Genomic DNA, 13,779 nt, shown 5'->3' with positions numbered 1-13,779 from the left:
GAGAGGGAGAGTATATATATATATATATATATATTGTAGAGAGAGAGTAAAAACACTGAAATTTCAAATTTTAATGATTTTTAATGATTGATAACTTCCATTGAAAAGATTTTTCTATTGTAAAATAAATGAATAAATAAAATAAGGCAATTATTTTAAATTCTTTTTCAAGTCTGATTTTTATTCTTATTTTACTTTTTAAAAAAACATATCTGAAAACATGCAAGGTATTTTAAATTGAAACGCTTATTTTTTGTAGAAAAATGTTTCAGTCATAAATTATTAAGACAATTAAGAGTTAGAGTGGCTTTATGTATACAAAAAATTAAGTACTGCAAGTACTTTATACAAAGTATTTTTTAAATCATGAGTTTTTTGTATATATTTAATTTTTCATTCCTGTTTTATTTTCAATAAATACATGTTTAAAAGTCCGAAAATAATTCATAAAGGAAATTTTATTTCGACTTCGAACTTCTGAAATTTGCATGTATTATCAAAATACATTAAATAAATAATCCCAAGAAACTGAATCGGTAAGATATTATTACCTAATTGCAAGAAAAATTTCCTGCTATGAATATTCCGATAGAAAAATAATTAAGAAAATGTCTCTATTATTGCGTTAATGCTAAACATTCTTAAATTCTAAAGATTTTTTTGATCCCAATTCAAATATATTAACTTTTTTTAAAATATAACTTTTAGAAAAACCTTTTTTTTTTAACTATTATTTAAGTTAATTCGTTTTTATATAAATATTTTTTAAAACTCGTGCAAAATTACTTAAGGTAAAATTGCGCAAATTATCACATAGGGCAGTATGAATCACCTTCTCGCTTCGCTCACAAGCCCTCACTATTACTTTTCAATCATTTCGGTTTCATTAAAAGTATTATGCATATTCTATTTTCAATAATATATGCCATATTTCATTAATAAATAATTTATTAAAATCAAGTTTTATGGATTAATTGATGTTAAAGTATTTACACTTATTTTATAATTAGTTCTGTAATTATGGCAATAAAAAGGGTGTTTCTACGTAAAAATTAATGCTAAAGGTATTTTTAATTTTTTTTTTATGTTATTATAAATGATACCGGATATTTTCCTCTATATGTTTCCCCCTTTTCTTGAGGGAAATGAGGGTGATTCGAAAGGAAGAGATGAATTTCTTTGAGACAAGAGACGTAAATGTTTCGATATATTAATTCACGTTGAATTAAATGAGACCAATACTTGAGACGATCAGACTAATAGTTTAGAAGTCATATGAGTTTTATGAACAAAAAGTAGAAATTTGTGTTTGTACCTATTTATGTATCTGGTGTTGTTGTCTGAAGAAAGGAGACATTGTTCCCTTCGTATTTTATTTTATTTTTTTGCACTGAAACGAAGTCAATCTACACGCGTTGAATCGAAGTTAATCTATCCGCTAGTCAATTTTAAAATATGAAAGGTATGTTGAAAAAAGTTAGTAATTTAAATCTCATGTTTAAAAGGAATGGCTTATATTATTTTGTTAAAAGTGTTTGTTCAATTTATCTAACTCTGAGAACTACGTTTTTCTGGGGTCAATAACCAGAACTTGTTTAATCTGTTAATTTGTAGAGAGTTTTCAGCATAAGAATAACAGCCCATGACATTAAAATATCGACTACAAAATTTTAATAATTTTAACTAAAGGAATTAAGAAATGTATAGCGTTTTTTTTCTTTTATGTTGTACTACTTCAGTTACGTCGTCGTTTTGATCTAAGAAATATTTTTCAGGAATCGCAACGCAATAGATAAAAAAAATATTTAGCATAAGCGATTAAAAACAAATATTTGAAAATTGTCTTTTTCATTTCCTATTTGCAAAAACGGGAGCGAAAAACAGAACTCAAACCTTTTCATATTTCTGCAGAGTATTTGAGAAAACTTTATACGCAATAATTACCACAACGAGTTCAAACAATTAAACAAAATTAGATTTCAGTTGAAGACAGGGCTGAAAGCCGATATATACCATGACGGAAAAGAGCGAAAACTGGTACGAAAGTCATTTTTCATTCTAGCATTTTTTTAAGAAACATTAAATTTCTGCAACTATCGAGATTTTTATACAATTATAGCATGCTAGATATAAAACTGCTTTTATCCTGAGAAAAGGTAGATAATGTTGAATAGTTTGAAGAAGAGAATAGATTTACTCCTCCCCAAAACGAGTTAAAACTGAAATGGTTTTACTACCCGGTTGTCCTCTTTTCCGTCTCGCTTTCACCCATGGTTGAAGAACATTGACCTTGACATTTCAACATTTCTATAAACAGGGTGACAAAACTTTACAAAGATCGCATTTTAAGTGTTTTTAGAGAAAGCCAATTTAGAAACGTTGGTTTCACGCTAGTTAATGGCCAATGTTTTTTCTTTTTTTCTTTAATTTTTCTCATTGCAATACTTCTGAATACTATATATAATTGTTATATATAAGTAATATGAAAACATGGTACTAGAATTTTGTTTAAATAATCATTATAAATATACATCTTTAACTAAGGCTCCATCTTAGTCTTGTTTAATTTTCCAGCTAAATTTCTTTTATATATTTATTTTATATGGATTTTAAAAACGTCACAGAACAGCTGATCCAATTTTTTGATTTACGACTACTAATGCTCAACTCCGTGGCCTTGGAATTTTGAACCCAATCCAGAAGACAAGAAACTCCTGGATTAAGTATTGAGAGAAACTGCCTTCACGAAGGACTATTTGATTGAACTAGTCCTCGTTTGCGCTACATCGTGAAGAAATCACGAAAACCTCCCGCAGTTAGCCTCCCGGCAAGGGGACTTACCCATGATCCATCCACCACTGAGGATATTTTACGTCAGTACTCTGGTTGGTGCAAGCCGGATGCGGAATTCGCATCGACCAGCCATCGCTGGGATTCGAACCCAGTTCACCTCATTGGAAGGCAAACGCTCTATCCCCTGTGCCATCACGGCTCCCTTTACTTTCATTTCATTTTATTTTATAACCATCATTGATCAGCAGTCTCAATTTTGGCCTCACAAATATTAATGTTCAACTCCGTAGCCTTGTAATTTTGAACCAATCTAGAAGACGAGGAAACTCCTGGATCAGTACCCCAGAGGTATGATTTGTTAAGGGATTATGGAGGACTTTGTCACTCAACAGATTTAACGTGCATCAGTTATCATTTACTGCACGGGGAGTCTTCCTCCGGTAGGGATCGAACCCGCAGCCTCTTTGATATGGGCCCGGTGCCTTACCAACTAGGCTATCCTGGGCCCACTTTATAATCATTTCATTTTATAACCGTCGTTGAACAGCCGACCTGATTTTTGGGTTTACGACTACTAATGTTCAACTATGTAGCCATGTGATTTTGAGCCCAATTCAGAAGACAAGGAAACTCCTGGATAAGTACTCCCAGAGGTATGATTTTTTTTATGGGAACATGGAGGACTTTGTGACCCGACATATTTAACGAGCATGCATTAGAACTAATGCACCGGCTAATCCTATGAATTACTTGCGCATGTTGTTTTAGAGAGCTTTTTGATCCTTCGTTAGCTAATTTCGTCACCGTTGTTATCATTCATTGCTATGAGGTAGTTACGCCGCTCACTGCCTCAATTTTTTAATAGTAAAATTCATGCTTCTTGGGCTGATGGGTGGTTAGGTATAGTTTGTTTATGTAAAGAACTCCCCTAGCCATTCTTCTGGAGTGATGGTGGTGGTTACAATGGTTACGAGGTTTAAGTATTTCAAGTAGGGGTTTTGGACCATTATTTAAGCCAGGTTTTGACTCGAGTCGGCAAGAGAAAGGGAATCAAGGGAAAAAGAAGCTACCCACTTTGTATTCTTGTTTCCATAGTAACAGACGGCCTCAGACTTCATGTCGAGGGGAGTTACTTTCATCGACAAACTATAGAGGGGTTCATGTTTTTTAAGTGTTTTAATTGTAGTTTTATGTGTTTTAGTTTATGGATTTTCTATTATCTTGATAAAAGAAAGTGTATAAACTACATCTTATGTTTTTTGTTATTATTTTTTTCCTTTTAAAGGGTTTGTCCTTAGAAAAATTAATAACCTTATGTGCTGTTAAAATTATATTCCTAATTTATTACCTTTTTAAAGCTTTCTATTGGGACAAAATAATTTATACAGCTCAAATTTCGGGAAAATTTAATAAAGTTAAGCAGAAAATTAAAGCTTATACTTATACTGTAATTATTTTTAGAGATCAGTGAACCTGCATTATATGGTCTAGATCCAACAAGTTACATTCTAACAAGTTACATTCTAACATTATCTTGTTAGTTGCCAGAATATAGATTAAATATATAATTAGGTTACGTATCTGCCCTAAAACTAAAATAGGAAATGGGCTAATGTCCCTTGCCAGTTACATTTCTTTTTTGCTAGCATTGGTATTATACTTTTGTTGTGTTGTTCAAATAAAATAACTTTTTTATTGTACTGGCACTTTTATATTTTACTGGCATAACGTAACTAAATTATGAAACATCTTATCACACCGTCCCCATCCCTTAATTTTTTGTGTCTTTTTGTTGATTTTGAAAACTGTGTCAACCCAGCTAAAAATAAACCGCAGAAAATTTATATTTAAAAAATGCAGTTTATAGACTAAGGTGATCCTAGTAGTTACAACTGCATCACAGCTGCAAGGATTTTAGATTTTTCATTAGGTGGGCCTAGTAGGAGCTGGTAAAATTCTTGCTTGTTTAATCATCTTAGGTGAAAACAGTTAAACGATTTTTCTCACAGTTAAAAATTCGAATACCGTCTTTTTAAGGCTATTTGAATGTTTTGTTTGAATATGGCAAAATAACAATTTAATGAATTGTTATTTATTAAAAAGTGTTTACAATTAAACATGTTATTTTTTTCGAGAAATTTCTGACAACGTAGATTTGCTTCTTTCTCGTTGTTCGAATTAGTTTGAATTCGTTATTTTTTTGGAGATTTTAGAACGAATTTTAATGACAAGCAGTTCTATAAATCTTAAGCCTATTTATGTTAAATTTGTTTTTTTTTTGTTTAAAATACTATGCTTTAATATGTATGTTAACTATATTTTTTATCAAACGAAGTTGTTTGTTTAATTTGAAAAAGGCTTATTTTTAAGCAATAAAAAAGATATATGTTTTGACTTATCTAAATTTATCTAAGACAAGTTTCAAAAACGGTCTGAAATAAATTTGAGAATTTAAGGTTTATCATTAAAGCTAAAAATTCTGGGATTAAGCATCCATTTTTAAATTCAATTATGATTTAAAATTTCAACTATTGATTAAACAATGATTTTATGATTCAATTTTGAAATAACTGTGTTTGAAACACAAATTAAACATTTATTTTTATTAGACAAAATAGTAGGTCTGGTTTTGGATCTGAAGTAGCTCTAATTTTGTATGAATTCAAATTAAGGAAACTTATAAATTTTAACAACTTACATTTTATTATAATATTATTTTCCCCATAACTTTGTGTAAAAGCAACTTTTTTAAGTCAAAAATAAATAAATAATTGATAAATTAATGAAAATAAAATTACTAAAATATAGAAATATTTAATTAATTAATTTTATACAAGTTTTAAAATAATTAAATTGTAAAAAAGTTGAAGATTTATTAACGAAGAAAGCGAGATTAAAGAATCTGATTGGCGGAAGACACTCACTTTTACAAGAATACAAAATAACTATAGTTTTTCCACAGATACATCTGAAAATATACTTCTGAAACAATAACTGTATAATTACTTCAAATTTACTGCCGTATAACCCACGGATTTAAAGTATCGTTATTTTTTATAATCATGATTTTTAAGGGATTTCACATAAGCTACAATAATTTTGCAGACAATAGCTAAAACTTTTACTGAAATAAATTACTTCAATTTGATGCAAGACAACTGACCTGTTTTTATGGTTAAGATTTCACTACAGAAAATCTACAGTTGACTGAAGAATAGTTTTTAAAATTTCTACAGAAAAATTTCAAATTTACTGCCGTATAACCACGGATTTAAAGTATAGTTATTTTTTTATATGTATGATTTTAAAGGGATTTCACATTAACTACAGTAATTTTGCAGACAATAGCTAAACATTTTTTTGAATAAAATTACTTCACAGTTTGCTGCAAAACAACTGACTTGTTTTTACTGTTAAGATTTCACTACAGAAAATCTACAGTTGACTGAAGAATAACTTTTACAATTTCTGTAGAAAAACTGCAGATTATTTTTAGCATTTATCAGCTTTGTGATATGACTTATTGATCAGACTTCTTAGATTTATAAGTGAATTTAAGAAATTTCTGTCTTATAATATATTTTTCTTACCAATGATACTTTTATATCAAATTTAAACTAAAGTTAAAAACTAAAGACATGATTTTCCTGACTTAAAATTCGCATCCATAAAATCAAAAGTAAATTCAAGTCGAAACAGAAATAATGCTTCGTGTTAACAATTATTTCAGTTTCTGATTGGTTATTCGTTGCAGGCATATATTGCTATGTGAAGGGGTTGTGCAGAGCGAAGCTGAAATCTTGACGGAACGTCTGTTTTCTGCTCCACTCTGCAGACTGAAGAAGACAGACAGACTGCAGACATATGTGGCAAAAATTTAAGGTATAGAAGTGGATTGAAATTCGTTTCTTAGGCGCAAAATTTAAGCTTGTAATTTATTCATAGAAATATTAATTTTGGGTTTTTTAAATGAAAAAGTAAATTTTTTGTCAATGAATGCCAACTATACGACGATAAAAAAACACTAAATTTTTATTAACCTTTCGGGATTATATTAGTAAATTTGACTGAAAAAATAAATTTAAATTCTAATAATTTCAAAACTTCATCGAAATTTTAAATAAGGGCAGAAATCTTATATATATATATATATATATATATATATATATATAAGCTCCTGTCTGTGAAAATTGCAACACCATGAAGGAATCGTCATAATTGAATGAAATTTACTATACAGTTGAGTGGTAGTGGTGCAAATAAATGATTAAACTTTAAAAGCATAAAAGCAAACAAACAATAACAAGAGATCAAAATCAGTATTTTGTGTAGCCACCACGCACCGCAATAAGCGCTGCTACACGACGTGGCATGGAGTTATGCAAATTTTGAATGTCTGTCTGAGGAAGAGCATTCCATGTAGTTTGTATGCGTACCCAAAGTTCGGCCGTAGAAGCAACAGGACGAGGATCGCGAGCGAGGCACCGACCAACGAAATGACACGCATGTTCAATCGGTGACATATCTGGGGAATGCGCAGGCCAAGGAAGAAGCTGTACCTGTCGCAATGCAAGGAAGGATTAAACAGTCCTAGCAATATGAGGGCGGGCATTCTCTTGTTGAAATAGAGCGCTTGGCAAGGCCTGAAGGAAGGGAACAGCTTGGGGCTGTAAAACTTCACTGATGCACGGGTTGTTGTTCAGATTACCCACAATTCGTAGCAATTGAGATCGTCCATGATATGCTATGGCACCCCAGACCATAACCCCGGGTGTTCGTCCGCTGTGGCTTTCGATAATGCACTCCGGAAGGTGGCGTTCACCGGTATAGCGTCTGACACGAGTGCGGCCATCATGGTACTACAAATTAAAGCGGGATTCGTCAGAAAACACGACACGCTGCCAATCAGCACGCCAGTCCCTATGCTGATTGGCCCATTGTAGCCGTAGACGGCTATGGTTTAGTGTGATGGTGATCCTGTATAAAAGAGTCCTTGCGCGCGAGCCGCCTACCAAGCGTTGAAACTAATACTAAATAAAGAGAGCAAACTAGCCCTGAACACCAAAAGACATGTATACCTTATGTGTATCAGGCCGATACTATGTTACGCATCCCCAACTTGGGGCACACTACCAAACATTCAACGAAAAAGACTGCGTACTTTTGAGCATAAAATCATGAGGAGAATTACAGGGGCCCCCTGGTTTGTTAGGAATAACACTCTATATAATGATCTCAATATACCCAAAATAGATGAATATATCTATAAACTTAACACTGCCTTTTTTAAGGGCGCCAAAAATTGCGATACATGCGATTTCAATAAACTACTAGATATCGATTTTTTAGATGATAACAAAAATTATAGTCCGATCACAGCCTTCTTTCTCAGCGACTGCGTACTCTCAAGACACTTTAGCTAATTTTACTAGACAAACTTCGCACTCCGCACCTACGAAGCCCGGCTTGCCGGGGGGAGGCGAGGGAATGTGAAGGGAGTCCAATACTTTTGTAAATTTTGTAAATATTTTTTCTTTTCTCTTTTATTGTTAATTCTATGTAATCAATTGCGACGTACTTATGCATATAACCCAGATTTTTTACTTTATTTTTCTCATTGTAACATTTGATAGTCACACCTAGTTAGGCACCCCCTTTCCTTCCTCCATTTAAATTTTTCTACTGAGATGAAAGAGCAGATATCCTGCACAGGATAGGCACTCTGCAAAATTTGAATAGTTAGTTAGTCCACTCTGCACTTGACGTCTACGAATTGATGAAGCACATAATGAAACACCTGTAGCTATTGACCACTGTGCTGCCAGTTGTCTAGAGGGAGCCGTACGGTCTATCAGCACCATGCGGACCAGGTGTCTATCATCGCGAGCTGACGTGACATTTCGGGATCCACTCCCGGATTTCCGAGTTGTCTGACACTCGTACGTCCACTGCTTCCAAACACGCATCACTGTGCTTCTGTTACGCTGCACACGAGCGGCTAATCATTTGCATATTTTGCTCTACTTTGCATTTCCTGAAAATTTCAGCTCACTCGCGTAATGGTGTAGCAATTTTCACAAACATGAGTTTATATATATATATATATATATATTACGCGATATAAAATAAAATAAGAAAATTTGGCATAAAATAATTCAAAAAGCAATTTTCGCATCAGTAATATTTTCATGTAAGAATATTCCTCAGACATTTTAGTGGATTTCATATATTTCTTTTTAGAAATGAGTGGATTTCATTTTCTTTTTTTTTTTTTTTCTTTGACGAAATTTGTTTGCGTTATAAGAGGGAGAAGCGCAAGTGGAAAATTTTCTGAAATAGCGGTGATGTCGACAGTAATTTTTCTTTAAAACAAAGAAATAATTTTTAAGTTAGCAATATGGTAGACTATAGTTGGTACATCACGCTCCAGTTGTATAGCAAAATTCTTCAACAACAACAAAAAAAAATAGAATGCGATTTTGATTTCTATTAAAATAAATCACCATATTTTGATGTTAGAATTATTGATTTTACCTTCTCAGAAACAAATTTCGTCTGAAAATAAAATGAGGTGATAAAAAGTAAGAAGTATAAAATACGTTTTAATTTGAAAAATTTGAATTGATTTGTTTGAGCTAAGACTAGACTTCCTTTCGGGCAGAGTCAGGCGCCAATTTTGCTTTCCCATTCTTCTTTCGTTAGAAATGGTCTTCTTCACTGCTCAAATTTGTATCACATACTTGATATTCTATTTGATATTCTGTAGCTCGAATCAAATTATTGATTCAAATAGTAATTTGAACCACTAGATCCAAATCAGTTAATTAGGATCAGTGATTTGAGTGGTGATTCAGATCACGTTCGAATCCGTGATCAGAATCCCATGATTTCAATAAAATATCTGAATTACTTGACTCAATCGTTTTGAATCTAGTCACTATTCGAATGAAACGTTTCGGCTCACTGATGCGAAGCAAATATTTCGAATCACTGAATCGAATCAAACATTTCGAATCACTGACTCAAATCAAATGTTTCGAATCAACGATTCGAATCACAGGATTGTTAAGAAGTGATTCAAACCACTGATTCGCATCAAATGATTTTTTTGAATCAAATGTCTCAAATTACTATTCGAATCAAGTAATTTCAATCAGTGAGTGGAATCAAGTGATTCATATCACTGGCTCGAATCAAGGGATTTAAATCACTGTTCAAATCAAGTGATTTAGATAAGTGATTCGTATCGATTCAAATTATCGATTCAAATTAAGTGAACTGAATCATTGATTCTGCTTGGAGTTTGATGACTTATAAACTACCTTGTCCCTCCTTGAAAATAAGGTAAAAGAGAAAAAGCCGGAGAAAAAAAAACCAGATGTTTTCTTTAAAAATATTCACTACAATTTTAGATCTTAGCAGTACTTTTAAATGCTTAATGAAAAAATTTTTAATAAGATTTTATGACTAAGAAACAAATGTTACATGAAAGTATAAAAACTTTTTTGATTTAGATACAGCTCTCATATTTAAAAAAAGTAATTGAAAATTAGGCTTAAGAAATTAGCTTAAAAATTAAATTAATATTTAAAAAATTAGAGAAAGAACTTTTAGATTGAAACTTATTGATTTACAAGCAAATTATTTCAGCAGTTATAGGGTAATTCTAGTGTAGGTGACTATAGTTTTGAAATATCAAAATGATACTATGAATAGAGATACAATAAACGTTTATGTATATTTTAAATTCTTATACATCTACTCAACATATTTTGAGGAAAAATAATGAAATATTGTAAATAAATTATGAAGAATATTGTTTTAAAAAAACTTACAAGTGGCAAATCATGGCAAGTTGCATTTCCAAGCCGTAAGAAGGTTGGTGAGGAATTCACATCGTTAACTAGGGAATCTGCACTATTCATATGAATGAAACATGTTTCAAGAGAAGCAAGATGAGCTGACAGTATAGGTAATCGTAGACTTATTTACCACATACCTTACCAAAGCAATCTTGGCTGCATCGGGAAAACCAGACGCGCTGTGAAATTTAGATTAAAGGAACTCGATATCTGTCATCAAGGTCTGAAGGTCTGTCATCAAGAATATGATAAATTATCTGTCCATACATTGTTTTTATTTTTTATTTTATAACCTTCTTTGAACAGCCGACCGATATTTCAGTTTACGGATATCAATATTCAGCTCCGTACCTTGTAATTTTGAACCCAATCTGAAGACAAGTGGACTCCTGGATCAAGTACTGGGAGAAATTTGCTTTCGTGGAGGACTTTTTGATAGAAATAACCCGTATTTGCGTTACATGGAGAGGAAAACCATGAAAACCTACCACGGTTAGCCTGATGGCTACAGGACTCTAACCCATGATCCGTCTACCACTGAGTACGTCAGCACTGTGGTTGGTGCAAGTCGGGTGCAGAATTCGAGTCAACCGGCCATGTCCGCGATTCAAACCCGGTTCGCCTTATTGGGAGGCAAGCGCTATATCCCCTGAGCCACTACGGCTCGCCATACGTTGGAATCTTCGGCATAAACGGATAATTTCAATAACGACAAAATTCTTTTCACATCAGCTCATCTTCCTTATTCACGTCTGGTCACGCCAAATAAGTTATAACGTCATAAGTTCGTAATGTGATGTCGTCTATTTCTCTAAATCTCACGTTTTTAAAATAATCATTTTTTGAAAAGATGTTAGAAGTCAACAGCTGATCCTTGCTTGAATTAAAGCTTTTGTGCTTCCCCAAATTTTATCTGAAAGGGTGATACATTCTTTAACTTAAATAAACATTCCTTTTTTTGAAAGCAATTTTTTTACTCATATTAAAAAGAAATTTTAAATACATTTTTAGGTCAATTTATTCGTATAGTTAATGTAGTTTCTGCTTTGTGAAATAATTCAGAAGGATACAATCAAAATATAATTAGCTTCGGATTGCTGATTATTAACTCAGAAACCTCAGTGTTAGCTGTATGAATAAAAGGCAGGAGATGTATTGTTGACTGACCTGATTTCATTTATAAACACCTCACTTATTTTATATTTTTCAGAGTATTTAAGAAGAAGAATATTTAATTTAATCTTAAAAATGATAAATTTAATTTATTTTTATGTGAACACTTAAAAATTTTACAATTTTTTTCATCAAAATCAGCATTAAATAACACTATGTTGTTCACTAGGTATACTTTCAATAATTTGAAAGCATAGTTATATGAAATTGTCCTTACAAAAATATTAAAAAAAACTTAAAATAGGGCAATTTTTTTATTAATTATTTATTTATTATTATTATAATTTATATAACTTCGTGAAGGAGCATTGTAAGTTTTTTGACCTCTAAAGTGGGCTGCGACCCAAAAAAGTTGGGTACCTATGGATTAAACTTATGACTTTTGTGTACCCTTTCTAAATTTTTCGTAAAGCTGTGTACCACTAATAAAAAAAATGAATGTATTTTTTGAAGAATATGTTTATTTTTCTCTTTTGGTACTAAGTTTTGTTAATAAGTTTATTTGCATCAGTGAAAAGGATGATATTGTTTTTGCTGTGATAAAAAAAATTCAACAAAAGTTAAAAAATCACAACTGGCTGTTGACACCACTAATTATTAACTGTAAACTCTGCAAAAAATAACCAATAGAAAAATACGTAATCGTAAATTTTCATGGCTAGTTTTGTTCTTAAATAAATGTTTCTGAAATTTTGGTTTGGTGCAAGATATTTCGCATAAGAACTCGTATCCCCTGCTTACGTACCTCTGGGGGTACACATATCACACTTTTGGAAACACTGGATTAAGTTAATGATAAAGAGCTGGACACTGGTCTTTTAAAATAAGAAAAGTGCAACGCTTACAAATTAATATTTTTTACTATTAAATACTATTTTTTTAGATATTTTTTCTTTACTAATAAGTTTATTAATATTTTAAGTGGTTTCAGAATAAATAATAACGTCCCTAAGGGAAATTTTTAGATAGAAAAATATTTTCAATTGGCAATATTTTGAGAAATTATTTTATTAATAATTAATATCAAACATTTATTTTTACTTTACATGCGTTTCCTTTTAATAACAATATATTTTTTAATGCTTAAGTTAATAAATTTTTAATAATTTTTTAGTACTTAAGTTAATAAATGTTTTAAATCTAAACGTTTTTTTTTATCTTTTTTTAATACAACATTGAGTAGTATTTAACGAATAACGTCATTCTCCCTAATTCTAGAAGAGTGAAATCTATTAAAAAATTTGTATAAAAAAGAAGCTAAAGAAACTATTCGGATGCATGTTATTTATGTAAAATATTAAAATGTTGTTGCGAATTATGTTAAAACATTAAGGCAATAGCTATTAATTAAAAAAAGTAGTGAATGCAGAATGTAGATAATTTTGTTTAAAAGAATTACATTGATCTATTTATTCTGGACACTTTTCGAAATGCATGCTTAAAAAAGAATACTGCTCAAAATGTGTGTTTAAGAAAATGGATACAGCAAAAAATGCAGAAAATACACTAGAACAAATACAAGCACAATGATCAGTACACTAAACGATAAAGTGGTTTGAAAAAAAAAATCAAAATTTGTACAACGCTAATTCGAGAATTCGTGGGTTCGAGCCCCGCCGGCCGAAGACTCCCCGTTTAGTAAATGGTGACTGATGCACGTTAAATCTGTCGAGTCGCAAAGTCCTCCATGTTCCCATAACAAATCAATACCTCTGGGGGTACTGGATTGGAGATCGATCGTTCTCTGACTCAGGTCAAAATTACGATCTGTGGATGAATGAATGGATGTATGAATGGATGTATGAATAGGTCCGCCCTATAAACGAGTGTGACGTATGGTGTAGCAGAAGTCGAACTCTTGGCCATAGATGGCGCCACTGGAAAACAAGAACAATCGCACACCTCTGCCTAAACAGGCATACGAAAGCAAACAAGCATATATATATATATA

The 13,779-nt window shown here is 31.7% G+C and overlaps 1 protein-coding gene across 2 annotated transcripts in view; it reads left to right on the top strand.

Moving 5' to 3' along the window:
• The window catches only part of LOC107438120 (venom protease), a 42,190-nt gene that overhangs the window by 9,220 nt on the left and 19,191 nt on the right, over positions 1 to 13,779 (top strand). The window contains exon 2 of one of the 2 annotated variants that reach the window (XM_043041959.2): positions 6,548 to 6,675. The exons of the other annotated variant lie outside the window; for it this stretch is intronic. The gene's annotated coding sequence lies outside the window, so the exon portion shown is untranslated. The remainder of the gene's footprint in view (positions 1 to 6,547; positions 6,676 to 13,779) is intronic. 2 annotated transcript variants of the gene reach the window in all.

The sequence above is a fragment of the Parasteatoda tepidariorum genome, chromosome X2, assembly GCF_043381705.1.
Source record: "Parasteatoda tepidariorum isolate YZ-2023 chromosome X2, CAS_Ptep_4.0, whole genome shotgun sequence".
NCBI lineage: Eukaryota > Metazoa > Arthropoda > Arachnida > Araneae > Theridiidae > Parasteatoda > Parasteatoda tepidariorum.
The sequence above is the reverse complement of the archived record's forward strand: the minus strand, read 5'-3'. Positions and strand labels throughout refer to the sequence as shown.